The sequence below is a fragment of the Coptis chinensis genome, chromosome 3, assembly GCF_015680905.1.
Source record: "Coptis chinensis isolate HL-2020 chromosome 3, ASM1568090v1, whole genome shotgun sequence".
NCBI lineage: Eukaryota > Viridiplantae > Streptophyta > Magnoliopsida > Ranunculales > Ranunculaceae > Coptis > Coptis chinensis.
The window spans coordinates 76,927,785-76,942,100 of NC_141458.1; the positions used below are offsets into that span (position 1 = coordinate 76,927,785).

At 38.0% G+C, this 14,316-nt stretch overlaps 1 long non-coding RNA gene across 2 annotated transcripts; it reads left to right on the plus strand.

The window, feature by feature from the left end:
- Positions 1-4,354: 4,354 nt before the first annotated feature.
- Positions 4,355-11,203, plus strand: LOC147510898 (uncharacterized). 2 transcript variants are annotated; one of them, XR_015219107.1, is made up of 6 exons: positions 4,355-4,582; positions 4,682-4,757; positions 6,532-6,602; positions 6,761-6,868; positions 9,796-9,924; positions 10,846-11,203. It is a non-coding gene; the product is annotated as an uncharacterized LOC147510898 (long non-coding RNA). The 2 variants fall into 2 exon arrangements; XR_015219108.1 differs by lacking the exon at positions 6,532-6,602 and having other exon boundaries at positions 4,357-4,582.
- The last annotated feature ends 3,113 nt before the right edge of the window (positions 11,204-14,316 follow it).

Sequence of the window (14,316 nt, forward strand, 5' to 3'; positions counted from 1 at the left end):
TTCTTCCATCCCAATACAAACATAAACAAACTTTAAGAATAACAATTTCCAACATCATTATTCTCATGTCATATAAAAATGTAACCTACGTTATTACATTCTTCCAACAAAGAATCGGACCTAAAAGAAAACTAACGGACCTCCTCGGCACAAATCCCAATCACATGCCGCGGTTCCATTTGCCTTCCACCTATGTTCCCAAGAACACACCCACGTTGCCAAAACAAAGCAAACATGGGTTGACAAATTGAATTTCTTTGGTATGAGTAGACTAAATACATATAAACATTTCAAACTTTACTTATCCAACTAACATTTTAAATCTATCATAACCTAATCATTCTCAGCTTGGAAGACATGTAGTTCCGTCATCTCAACCGGCATAGTTTCTTCCCAAGCAAAACTTCCATTTTATTAACTTCCATTTTATTAACTCATTCTAATAACTCCTTTTAATATCTAAATAATTGAATTACACTTACCGATGTCCGCCGCTGTATAAGGGTAGGACCGCGTCCCTGCACAAAATATTATTAAGTCCTACCCTCCTGCAAAAGAAAGTTAGAACTTGTATATATAACATATGTAGATATTCTATATGTATTCAAAGGTAAACCCAAGCACACTCGTATAAACAAATCCATTTCTCTTATCAATTAATCAATTACTTTTCTTATACACCCACCCTTTAGTACCTACTCCACGATTTGCACTCCACACAATTGCCAAATCACACATTCCTGTGTGCCTCTCTCCCACCGAATACCACAATATCATAGCCATCTCTGGGCTTTCATACTCATATTTCACAGTCTCTTTGGGCACAAAACTCAAGTCATTCATGGCACATTCAATGAATACCCGGGTCATTCATGGCACATTCAATGAATACCATTATATAACGCTAACGGGCCATTTATGGCACATTCAATAAATGCCCACCTAACCTATGACATCAACAGTCATAAAACTCAATTCCAAAACTTGAGACGTGGAGAGTTCTAAAAGAGGTGGTAAATTTGTTTACGCATTATTGAACTTTATTGTATATATCATTTCAGAGAACAAAGGAGTATCTTGATAAATGTATTTTTGATTTACGCATTATTAATTTCATGAATCTCTAAGTGTCATAACGTTGCATATCATAAAATACTACAAAATCACATAGTAGTTAATACACATACACACGTATATATAGAGGTCTTAGCCTAAAGTCAAGTATGTTAATAGCCCTAGACCTATCTTAATAGACCAAATCATAATTTTAGGAAAAAGTCAAATTTTCGGGTCAACTGGTCAAAGTCAACCCTGGTCATAGTCAAAGTCAAAGTCCACTCTAGTCAACAGTCAAAGTCAAAGTCCACTCTGGTCAACAGTCAATATTGGTCAACCTAGCCTAAACTCCAAAAACCCAAAAGCCCAAATCCTAAGGCCTATAGTCTAAAGTGAAGTCCAAAAATTTAAAACCAAACAAAACATATAAGCCCATCACGATTTGGCCCAAGCCCAAATCGTGATGTACTATTCATCTTCTTCACTCCTTTTCTCCAGCCACCACCGACCACCATAACAGCCACCACCGGCCACCTCTAAACAAAAGGAACCCAGCGGTTTGCATCCTTTGTCAAACCCCTACCTATCTATACTAACAATTCACAATTTCATCATACTGCATAAATCCAAATCGACACCATTGATGCTCTACAGAGCTCCAATCGTCCCCTCTCCAGCACCCAAACAACCATTAACAAAACCTCATAACAAAACAATCAAACCCGACAAAATCCAAACAACAAAACATTCACACAACACATAAAATAATTGGAATGGTTTGGGTCTTGGTCGAACGCCATTAATGGCTGTTTCAAGGCTTCACGACACTCCCACTCTCAAACAAATCTAAATACTTCACCACACACAGTTTCACCATTCCACAACATATACCAACCCAACAACAGAAAAGTTCAGTAAAACTATACAGACCGAACTCTAATGAAAAACAAGAAAAGGGCGTTTTGGGTTCTGAGGTTTACGCCCTTAACCACCGGTGTCGAGTCTTCGATATCTCAATGCTAAACTCGTCATAGTTTTATTTACTGTATTGTTGAAAAAAAAAATATCTATCATAGTCTGCACCATTAACAGAGTCGGCACCTTAATAGAGTTTTACAGCACTGTGACATTCGTATAACTCAGTCCACACCATTAAAGAGGTTTACACTATTTCAATTCTGGAAAACAGTATTACTGGGATGAATAGCATAAACACATATAACAAAAAAAAACTTCATACTACTCACTGTTATAAACCGAAAAGCTTTCCTTAAGCAGAAAACCCCCGAAGTCATTCGTCCGGTGGCTTAAACCGATCTTTCTTGTTCAAACCCCCCTTTTTTTCTCTCAGTAAAACTCTCACTTTTTTTTCTAAAACTCTCGTTTTGTTTTTCCCAAAAAAACTCTACGTGAGAAACCCCTATTTTCTAGTTTTTAAAACCTCCCCGAAAATAAGGGTTTTAAACCTATCTACTTACTTACGGGCTTTTATCCAAAAACTACGGGATATCTTATCTATGTTATTTATTTACATTATTATTATTATAAATATTAATATTATTAGGAAAATAAAAGAAATAAAACACGGGGTGTTATAGATACTCCCTTACTTTGAAATATGTAAATGAGATTTACACTGGTAGCATGGAGAATTTTTTTTTACAATCTCAAGTTCTCAACTTTCCAAGAACTCTTTGTTATAGGGTAATGTAAAGGTTCTAATTGGGCGAACCTACGTGTGTATGAAATTTGGGGAGAATGATGTTGTGACTGAGTTCGAATGATCGAACTGCCTACATATTCAGTTATATGATGAACTGTAATCAAGTCGAACGTAGTTCATTGTTAGAATTATGTGATTGAATGATCGATGGGCAATGGAGAAGATGGCTCCTCCTCTTGTTTGGTCACCACCTTGTTTTTATATCTTCCTATCTTTAGTGCTCCATTCATTGCCTATTGAATGAGATCCACTTTTGGTGCTCCATTCATTAATGATCTTTAGAGCACATGTGTAACCAAAGGTGACTTGTCTCTTGGGTTGCCTGGTTGACCACGAACTAAGTGTAATGTAATGTTCTGGTCAGCTATGGCTCAGGTCGCTTATTCTAGCGTGCTGGAGATGGTGACACTAGTTCGTTTAGTAGGAGTTAATTGTCTTTGGTGATGGACACGTGTCTGATATTCATTGGACATGAATATTAGGTACTCACACAGCCCCCTATTTTGAAGTCTATGAGAGAATTGAAGGGACTTGAAAATAGACAGAAGAGAACACGTGACCAGCACAAATATGTCTCATTTGAATTCAAAAACTACCTCGTGCTTTTTTGGCAAAAGCATTGCGCTTTCCACCTGTATGTGTACTAAGTGGTACAATTTGGAGGCTTCTAACATGTAGCTCGATGGAGCCTTGGAGCTCGATTGAGTGTGTTATTCGAGTGAGTGTGTTGCTTTAGTGTGCATAGGTCTAGGGACCCGTAGTGGTCGAGTGAGTGTTATGCTCGAGTGAGCATAGGTCAAGAGTCCCTAAACCTACGCTCGAGTGAGCAGAACGCTTTCTTAAAGCACTAAGGGTCCCTCGACTTATGCTCACTGGAGCAGAACGCTTACATAAGCGCTAAATGGTCCCGTGACCTATGCTTACTCGAGCAAAACGCTTACTTAAGCACTAAGGGTCCCTCGACCTACGCTCACTCGAGCAGAACGCTATTACTTAAGCACTAAGGATCCCTCGATCTACGCTCACTTGCTCAATGTGGTGTTCACCGAGTTCTTCTATCCATATTGTCATGCGAGTTGTTTTGTTGGCTTTAAGAAGGATCTTCTTTAGCGGGAGGTCGGTGAGCACTTTGATTGGATGTTCTTGAAAGTATGGCTGTAAAGTCCTGAATTATTATTAAGGGTATTTTTGTAAATTTTGTATCAAATCTAGGGTCATTATGTAGATTGGTCGTCGGGTTTATATTTCAAACGTACGTAACTTAAGGAAACTTAACTCCGACTCCTAAGCCACGTTAGATAAGCAAATCTTATACGAAAATTTGACCAAAAATGTCGGTTAGTGGTTTTCTGCGTTCGAAGCTGACACGAGTTAACAGCTTACACGTATGAGTGGGTTATTGTTATAGCCTGTGGTGAGATAGAATATAGAAGATTAAATTTAGCGGGATGGGCCGGAAAAATAATTACGACGCGACGTCAAATGAGTTAGTGGTTAGGAGTATTAGGACCTTAAGCTTAATGGGAATATATTGGGTTTGGGCCTAAATATATCGGCCCAAATAGAACGAAATCGCGAAACAGGAAAAACCAAAAATCGGCCCAAACCAAAATCGCACCCAACTTCTTCTTCTTCCCCAATTTCGCACCTCTTAAACCCTAGGAGAGAGAAACCTAAATTCTCCCCAGTTCCATCGATTCAACCCTCAATTCTTCACACTCAAACCTAGAAACACTAAACTGAAGTGGGAGAATTCGAAATCTCCTTGAAATTCGAGCGTACCAAGCGAAATCGAAGTGAAAGGTGAGTTATTTTCGCCTCAATTAAATAGTTTAAACTCGATGTCGATAACTTGTGATGTATTGATGAAAATATTGAACGGGGTGTGTGGTATTTCGGCAGTAGCAGTTGGAGAAGCTAGAATGGAGTGAAACCGATAGAGAAGAAAGCTAGAGGAGCGATTTTGGTTGCTGACTTGGTAAGAATTTTGGTTATTCACTTCAATTTCGAGCAATTCATGTTGATTTATAACTGTTTAAGACTTGAATGAGTAATAAGTGAGGGATAAGGAACACCCCCGATATTATTGTTAGATTTAATATGAATCGAGGGGCGTGGGATTGGTTGTAGTTGAAATTTGGACTTGGAATTGGGATCACTACACCAGAATCAGTGAAAAAGGACGCACTCTTAGGACTATTTTCCCCGTCTCCAATAAAGAACAAGCAATACCGTCTTAAACCTTTTTTTCCCGTCGTATTGGTTTCTTGAGTTGGCAAAACGACTTCGCTTTTTGTCCAAGATTAAGGACGAGACAAGGCGTCTGTTAACTTTTCACAAACCGTCGTAGTTGGTTTCCCCCTTGTTATTTAACAAGACTGCCCAATATTTGCACTAAACCCAAGCCTAAAATGCAATAATAAGAGCCCTTTATCTCTCTCTCTCTCTCTCAAGATAGGCAATAACTAGAGCCATCTCTCTGGAGCTTTGGTAACCCCATCTCCCTCTCTCTTTCAACAAGATTCAATTTTGTTTAATGTCGTAATTTTTGAACCCCCAATTTCCGATATGGGGTTTCACAATTATTTTTTTTAAAAATAATTTGCTCAATTTCTTATGTTTCTTCATTATTTAAAATGCAAAAACCAATCTCTTTGTTATAATATTTAGTTGATTATTATTTATTTTCTGGGTGGATTGAATTGTGTGTGGTTTTGTAAGTATATGTACTACCTACTTCTTTACGCAAATGAACCCTATTTTTTCCTTAAAATTAATAATGGATGAAACAAGCTTACTTACAAGTAGATTTTTTTTTCCTGGTTGCAAAGTTTGAAACTTTGTTGAAGCTAAAAAACCAATATCATTGGGTCATGGTGACCCTTCTGTGTTTGCATGGTTTAGAACTAGTGAAGTTGCTAAAGATGCCATTGTTGAGGCTCTGAAATCTGCGAAGTTTAATTCTTATTCTCCTACTGTTGATCTACTTCCTGCTAGAAGGTAAAGACATGATTTTTATGTTAGTACGCGCACCGGATTAAATGATCTTAGTACGCGCACCGGATTCGATGTGCCCGAGAATCATAGCTAGACAATGTTTAGATGTACGTTACCAAAGATTGGGGTTGTAGAGAAGCATTATATAGACTGATTTTGAATAGTTTCTCTACTATAAAGTTAGAAAAAATCTAATATCATGTAGTTCTAAGACAGCATTTGCAATTTGCTGAAAGTTTAAGCTGTTTATGTTGGGAGTCTAAGGTTAGAAACTTAGGTATATAGTTAAATCTGAGTTTTAAGAATGATTGCTATAAGTTTTAAGATGATATAAATGGTTGGGTATAAAGGGTGTGGCATACTGAGCATATGATACAAACTAGAATGAGAAATATAATCTAATACTATGCATGCGAAATAGTGATCTTAGAATGTTGGATCTGCATAATGCTGCATAATGCCATATGTGGTGCTCTCATCGTCAGTAGGTAGAGGCTAGTTAAAATATTACGGGCGTTATGTATCATGGGATACCAAACGGGTCTCGTGCGAGTAGAAAGGTTAACGTGCAAGTTAGCAACACATTTCATTACTAAATGAGATTTTCTTTACCGTTGAATTTGTTTAAAGATTAAGCATGTATGAAAGGGACAAAGTAGGGGTTGTTCTTGGCACATGTTATATGGTAGATAGAACACATACTAGGTTATTGTTCTTCTCCTGTGTCTAATATAACACTTGGTTCTTCATCGTAGGTGAAGCACTTCTTGTTACTGCTGGTATTATTCTCTATCTAGGTGACATGCTAGCTTATACACTTTTTAATGTGAGTGGTTGCCTTTAAATGATCTGCTTTGTATTCTTCATTTAGTTATACATTTGCTCATTTTATGTACTGCATTTGTTTTCCTTTTGATTTATTTTTGTCGTGTTTAGGTAGCCTATTAGTTCCATTCACACCTGTGACATCTTTAAACTTTTCAGGGGGATGACTTGGACTTTGCTTATGATAGCATTTCAGTCTTTTCAAGTAGGAAAGACAACCAGGATGCAGTTTTTGGGGCTGGGGAAGGATTGAAAGATACTAATTAGGTGCACCCTTCCATCTGTTTTTTAACTCTTGTTCTTTGCTTTATTCTTTCACATTGATAAAATTTCTTATTAGATTCGGTTTCTTTTGATAAGCCATTTTGATAAGCCACTGCACATATCGTTTAAGACATCAAACGTGATTTGGTTTCTTAGTATCTCTTACACTCAATGTGGCATAAAATTAGATTAGATTCTCTTGCTATCCGAACTCTTGATTGGTCAATCGGGTGATATCCGTAACTGAGTTTCAGCCTAAGTTTTTTAATGCTTAACAGTACTAGCAGTTCAGTTGGAACTCTTACGCCACTTCTCTCCATATGTGTACGTCTTTGGTTTCTTAGTTCAGTATGCAGAGGTGATATAAGAAACGCATCCATGAATGAGTCTTGTACTTGCAGTGTGGGTAGCCATCTGGTGGTTGTAAGTTTCCATCACCTGATCACCCTTTAACTCCCTTACTAATTCCAACTGTTGCACCTATGTCACCATGTGAATCTGTTGTCTATAGTTGTTACTGTTTCTTCTAAGTAAAATAAATGTTTTGTGTGCCAACTTTAAATGAAGTGCATAAATCTTAAAAATGCCCATCATGGTCAGTAAAAGCTCTGCCTGAGGAGAATAACTTCATCAGTACGTGCAGCATGATCTGATCAGACCTAACCCGCTATCCATCTTATTCACGGAAAAAAATGGCCGAACAATGGTGCAAAAGTAATTGTTAGTTGGATATGAACTGTGCACAATTGACCATAACTTGGAATTTTATCATAATAACTTATATTATTTTTTTTTATATTCAGGATAGGTTCAATATACACATTTCAAAATCGAAAATTTGTAGTATATGAAATGTACCCTCATGAAGAGCCAAAGACTACTTGGCAAAATTCTTTACACTTCCATTGATTACGGTAATACACTACATAGGTTGGTCACTTGGTTCTCATGTTGTCCTGGATTCCATTGGTTTTGAACGAAATGACCCGTGACCGGAACAGTCAATAGTTCCGTTCCAATTTCAATACTTACCTGTCCTTAAAATCATCCCTATTGAGTGTTGGACAATCAACAATAGCAAAAATAGGAGCTGTACAATTTGGAGCAACTGAGAAGTAATCCCATATGTGCAAAGTCAAAATTTGCAATGAAGGGGTCAAAAATTAGGTCCATATATGTATTAGTCAAATCTTTGATATTGCATGTGGCCACATCTCAAGTAATAAAAACTGGCTTATTCTGTAGAAAAAGGCAGTTAGGCTAGATGCAGAGTAAAGAGTATTCTGAATTTCAGACTAGATAGTTTGGGCTTCACACACGTTTCAAGGCAACACTCACAATTTCTATTGATAATAATTTACTTGGATTGAAATTAATAGGTAGAAAACATACAATAATTAGTCATGTTCAGCACTAAGTAGTACCATACTACCATGGACTAGGCCTAGGACCAGCTGATAGTGCGAGATATGAGGCTTTGGCAGCTTGCAATGACCTCTGGCCGCCGGGGACTTGATGTTTGTTGTATTGAGATTGTTGGAGGGAAATTGGTGATTAGTTACCAAAGTTTATGACCATCAAATTAAGTGCTTGAAGAACATGGCAGGCAGTCACTACATCGAATCACTAAACCCACCCATCATCATGATTAACAGTTTAAAACATAATAAAAGAAGACAAGAACTAAGAGTTAAGAACACGAGGGCGTAGCCTCCAACTTTCTACTAGTGGCGTCCATGGAAAACAGTGTGAGTTCAACCACTTCAACATGCTAAAATCATAGTAGAAAAGTTAAAACAATCTAGATCTTTCCATTTCAAGAACTCGTCGCGGGGTAGTTTTCCATTCTTGCACTCACTGTTTTTCATTCTCACGCTCATTATACCCAGTTAGAAACCCTAGTGGAAACAGAAGAGATAAAAAAAGGGTGACTTCTAAGTTCTAACAAGCCGTGCGATTTGTGTTTGGAATTGGGATGAAAGCTTGTCATGTTTTGCAGTTCTTCTTGCGTCTTGGTTTTGTGCTATCTGTCTGGCTTCTGATTATACCATTTATTACATTTTGGATATGGCGTTTGGCTTTTCGATGCGGAGTTTTGGTGAAGCTCATAAGTTGTTTTGAGACATATATCTACTACTGTGATTCTTACTCATTGTTTGCATGGGTTTTCTGTGTCGCTAGTATTGTTTTTATTTTTCTTGTAGCTACTTCTTTGAGGGATTATTTTAGACATTTACTTAGAGCTAGGTGGGGGGGATGGTGAGAGAAGATGAAGGGTACTTGCTGCGAGAAGGCTGCGGCAGCAAATAATAGGGTTAATGCTGATATTGGAAATGGTGAAGATGCTATTGGTGGGGCTGGTCAGTTAATTAGGAGAAATGCGGAGAACGTTGCTGCTAGGTTGGAAATGCAGGCAGCACGTCTTGAGGCTCATGTCGAGATTTTGCCTCTATTTATCAGATTTTAATTCTAGTACTACCGGTATATTATTAATTTAAGCCTTGTTGCTACGCTGGAAAGCAAGTCTCTTTGCTTCTTTGCCGCCCTAATATTTGGAAAGCAATTGGTTGAGCTGATTTCCTTTTCTTTTGCTTTTGCTGCTTTGGTTATACATGTTTTTGGCAGATGGTAGGAGGCAGATTTGTGAATGCTTATGCTACAAGTGATTCTCTAGTGTAGTGTCTCTTCACATGGAAAGAGACACTATATTGAATAACTAGTAATCCCAGATTGGATTTCCTTGGTTTTGAGGGGAATTTTTCCAACCAATACAACACGTAAGCGTGGTTGTTCTGATTTGATTATCTTGAAACTCTACATCATTCAAGTAGTTTAATTATATGTGCTACCTATGTACTCAATAGTTTTATTATGCATTGAGCTTTATAGATTTATTTATGTAGGTATTTATTTATTTTTGTCCTTTGCAGCGCCATTGGTCGAGGCTGACAAAGATACTAATGAAGATCCAAAATGGGGTGGGACTGCTGCACTATTAACTTATAAACTTATAGAACGGAAAGAATTTTCTTCAACCACTTGCTTCACGTTTGCTCCTGGTATGTCTCTATAAAATAAGTTGACTGGTATTTGATGTGACTACTGTGAACTGTTAATAAGCTCATAGCATCCATGTCTCCAGTAGTACTCAGGTAATTTTGTAGCAACTTTGAGAACTTGTGTCTGCTTTTAAGCAGCTAGGGATGTGGTTTATTGTGCTAAATGATTCTTTCGAACAATTGATGTTACAAACTTCATATGCTTCTGTTAGAATTTGAGGAAATAATATTGTCTTTGCCGAACAAGTATTAGGCTGCAGAGAGGATAAATTGCAAGGCATTGCCTTGGTGGTTTGGCCTTTCTCTTTGGTACTTTAGTAGCACATTAAGCTATGTGACATGGACACTTCATATTTTGAAAGCCTCAGTAATGAATTGATTTGCAGAAAAAAAAAATCTTTCTAGTAGGGAAAGGTTTGTGTTGTGTCCAAAACAAATGCTAATCTGTACCCAATAAGATAAGTATCCGCATATCCGTGTGGATACAAACACATTGATGCATAAAATTTCTAATTGTGGTTACCCTGATAGACTAAGAATACTCCCTATTAACATAGTCACAATTCCATGAGATGCTCCTAGCATTGATTTCCTTGTAAGGAGGCGCTTTATAAGGTTTTAACCCCAAGAAATATATGTGTAACTAGAGAATTGAAATATTTTTTTACCTAGCTATGTCCTACGTCATATAAGTCGCTATGTCAGAAACCAACACACACATGTGTCAATGTTTCTCAGATATTATTTAAGCGAAACAATTTTTTTTTGCTACGTCATATAAGTCGCTATGTCTTTCTTGTCCTGATGCCTGATGCCTGATGCAGGCTTCTTGTTTGTTATTATTATTAGGTTTAACTTGGATCTAAAGTATGAACTTTGTTTTTCATGTTGTCATTATGATTATATGTTGGGTACTTCCAGGTGTTGTCAGGACCCCGTCATCTCTATCGCTGTAGTCCTGCATGGGTGCTCGCCGCCGTAGTGTAACTCCATTACCAACTTCTAAAGAGGACGGAGACGGATCTTAGGTTTCTCTTTTATCAAATAGAACTTCTGATGCTCTTGAGATTGTTTAGTCATGAAAGGTTGTGTGACTCAATGAAAGACCAAATTGCATAAAGGTGATGAAGATAGGAATTTCAAAGCACAATTTTTTTTCCTCCATTATGTTCTTATTATGCCGTGTGTACTTTAAAAGCCTAGTTATTTATTGGCAATCAACAGTTTGTAAACATTGTAAATTTTGGAAAACCAATATATAATATATCAAAATTTGAAATGTGTTGTTTTAGTATGTTTGCGTAATTGATTTTATGATATGAGAATCATGTAGTATTAGTAGCAGTGTCGGGAAAAAATAGGTTCTACCAAAAAAATTAATTATTTAAAAAAAATTACTTTAAACAAATACGACGGGGAATACTATCGTTATTTGGACGAAAATTTACGACGGTTCAGTACGTTCTAGATTTGAAAATATGTAGTTCTAGCAAAAAGGAAATTTGCGACGGTTTTGAATGTCCTTTAATTAACGACGGCTTTAAGTGTCGCACACCCGTCGCATTTCTAATTCGCTTTACCACGCATTTTTCCGTCGTTAATATTAACGACAGGGCTATTTGCTACGAACTCTGGGACACCATTTCTCGTCGTAAATCTCGATTTAGGACGGCAATTTCCGTCGTTTTTGGCCTTTTCTGATGTAGTGGATGTGATAGGATTGGCGTCGATATGAGGGCCTGCCATGGCCCGAAATAGCTGTAGAGAGCGTCAAAGTAACAATGCCAGAAATGGCCTGTAGCTCTGTTAACGGTAGTTATATGAAAATTTATCCGAAACCCAATTCTTAACGTCGAGATTTCTTCTCGGCTTACACTAGTTAAGAATTCCTCGTTGTTCGATCAATTCTAACAACCGGCGATATATGTATATATTTGTTTATAGGAGTGAATTCGAAGTTGATTCGGTTAAGCGGGCTCGATTTGGTTAAGTCGGCTTGAGGAGAAGGAGCTTGCTAAGGTAGGAACCTACATACCAATATATAACATGCTTATTTTCATGCATGATTTGAATTGTTTAAATTGGAAATAGATAGTTCGCGATCAACCATGCATGTATATATGATATTCATGTTTTTGATATTTCCTCGCTATAAACTAGATATATAGATAGCTTTAGGTGTGAAATGGGTTTTGTAAAATCGGGTAGGGGATTTGTTTTCTTTGTTAAAAGAGTAAAAACTGGTTTTGGGAAGGGTTCTCGTCTCTTGTCTCTCAGAATGAGATCGCAGAGATGGATTTTGTAACGCGGGTAAGGATTACCCGGTTGTTTGTAAATATGTGAGGTTTCGATTGTCCTCGGGATAGGGTTTTCGTTGTTATTTACGATGATTAGCCGTTTGGGAATCATTGGTTATCATTTACTATGACCGCCCGTTTGGGAGTCATAGGTTGTATGTGATGATCGGGGAAATCCGAAACTCACACATCTGGGATCAACGGTTTTAAAAGAAAAACTAAATATGTAACTAGAGTATTTGAAAACAATGGTAATCAAAGTATATATATAGATATTACTATGCTTATCACGAGGGATTTTTAGAAAAGAAATGGTGAATTCTATAAAGAAGGAACCGTTGTCGCAATTTCGGAGTGGCGGTTAGCTCTAGGATTCCAAGCGTGGTGTACACCTTTCGAGGTGGTGGGCCACCTTTTAAAGGGATGCATCCTTGGATGTAGTCGGGAATTCCTTTTCTAGATAACCATGTTTATGCGTGTCGCTTTTTGTATGGTGATTAGCTTGTGTGGGGTTACATGTTACCTTGATGAGGTTTAGGCCTTGGGTGAGAGTTTACTCCACTCTGGATGTGTCGAGGATCTGAAAGTCTGCGGTCGTCGAGCGGTTGACCACCGTAAGTTAGGTGACGGCCCGTATGGGGGTCGTGGTCCGAGGGCCCACCCGAGCCCTAAAAGCTTTGGGGATTTTGTGTGTACAAACCAACAACGGCATTTCAGCTCCTGTAGGTAAAATCGGAAAACAACGGTGCATGGTTCACACCGAAAAAATCTTGAACCGAGATTTGCCTCGCGGACCGGGCCGAGTACCGGTCGTACCCTCACCATTCTAATAGGATCGTGACCCACAATAGTTGTATGATGATTGTGAAAAACTCTATTTTGTATATCAATGAAGCATGTTGAGATGATTTACGCTAGTTAGTGATGTATATATACATAGTCACAATATTTGAATACTATTATAGAAACCCCGCATGTTTTAAATGTTTTCTATAAGTAGACTATTTATTGGTTATGTCGTTTCTCTTGGGCATAGTTGTTGCTCATCCTACTTAACATTTCGCACGAGCGATTCTTCGGAGGAGGAGGCTTTTTCTAACCAGCGATGATGGTTATGGGGATTTGGGAGGATTCCCTTATGCTTAGCGAGGACAGAGTCAAGTTCAGTATTTTGGGTTGTATAGAGATAGTCTAGTCATTTTGTTATATATATAGAGAGAGCTTAAGCTCATTTTGATGTAATACTTGATGTATTTGAGTAGCAGTTACACTTAAACAGTGGGTGGATGTATATAATGTTATTTAGAAGGTTGGTTTGTATATATATGGTTGTTGGAAGGTTGTAGTTTAGGATTTCCAGGTTATGACAGGTTTTAGGGTTTACGAATGTCGATTAAACAAAGGAAATTTTGCTGAAATTTCAGTAGAATTGGGATGGGTGTCAACCTCGAGATTCACTCCTCGTCCTCGGGATGTGTGTGTTGGGTCTCGGGGCGTCACAATGGCCAGAACTTTCTTGCTGAGTAAAGTAATGCCAGTCTTGCTTTTTAATGTGGGAGTAGTTCTTTTCAGCTGGCAACAATGTCTTGCTTGTGAAGTAGATTGGTTTCTCTGCATTCTGTTCCTCTTTGAAGAGAACTGAACTGATAGCGAAGTCAAACATAGCTAAGTATAGCCCCAACGTGTCACCATCAATCGGTTTTGCCAGCACAGGTGGTGTTGACAAATAGTCCTTGAGAGTAGAGAACGCTTGGTGACATTGTTAGTTTGTTCCATGAGAACTGTTCACCCATCTTGAGAATTTGCAAGAAAAGTCGGCATTTGTCTGATGCTCTTGATATGAATCGGTTTTAGAGTTGCCACCATTCCTGACAGTTTCTGTATCTGCTTCTTTGTTTTTGGGTCGGGCATGTCCAAGAACGCTCGAATCTGATCTGGGTTAGCTTCTATCCCACGTTGTAAGACTTGATACCCCAGAAATTTCCCAGAGGACGCTCCAAAGAGGCATTTCTCGGGGTTAAGTTTCATCTGAGTTCGCCGCAGTCTGGAGAACGCTTATGTGAGATGATCTAAGTGATCTCCAACTTTCTTACTT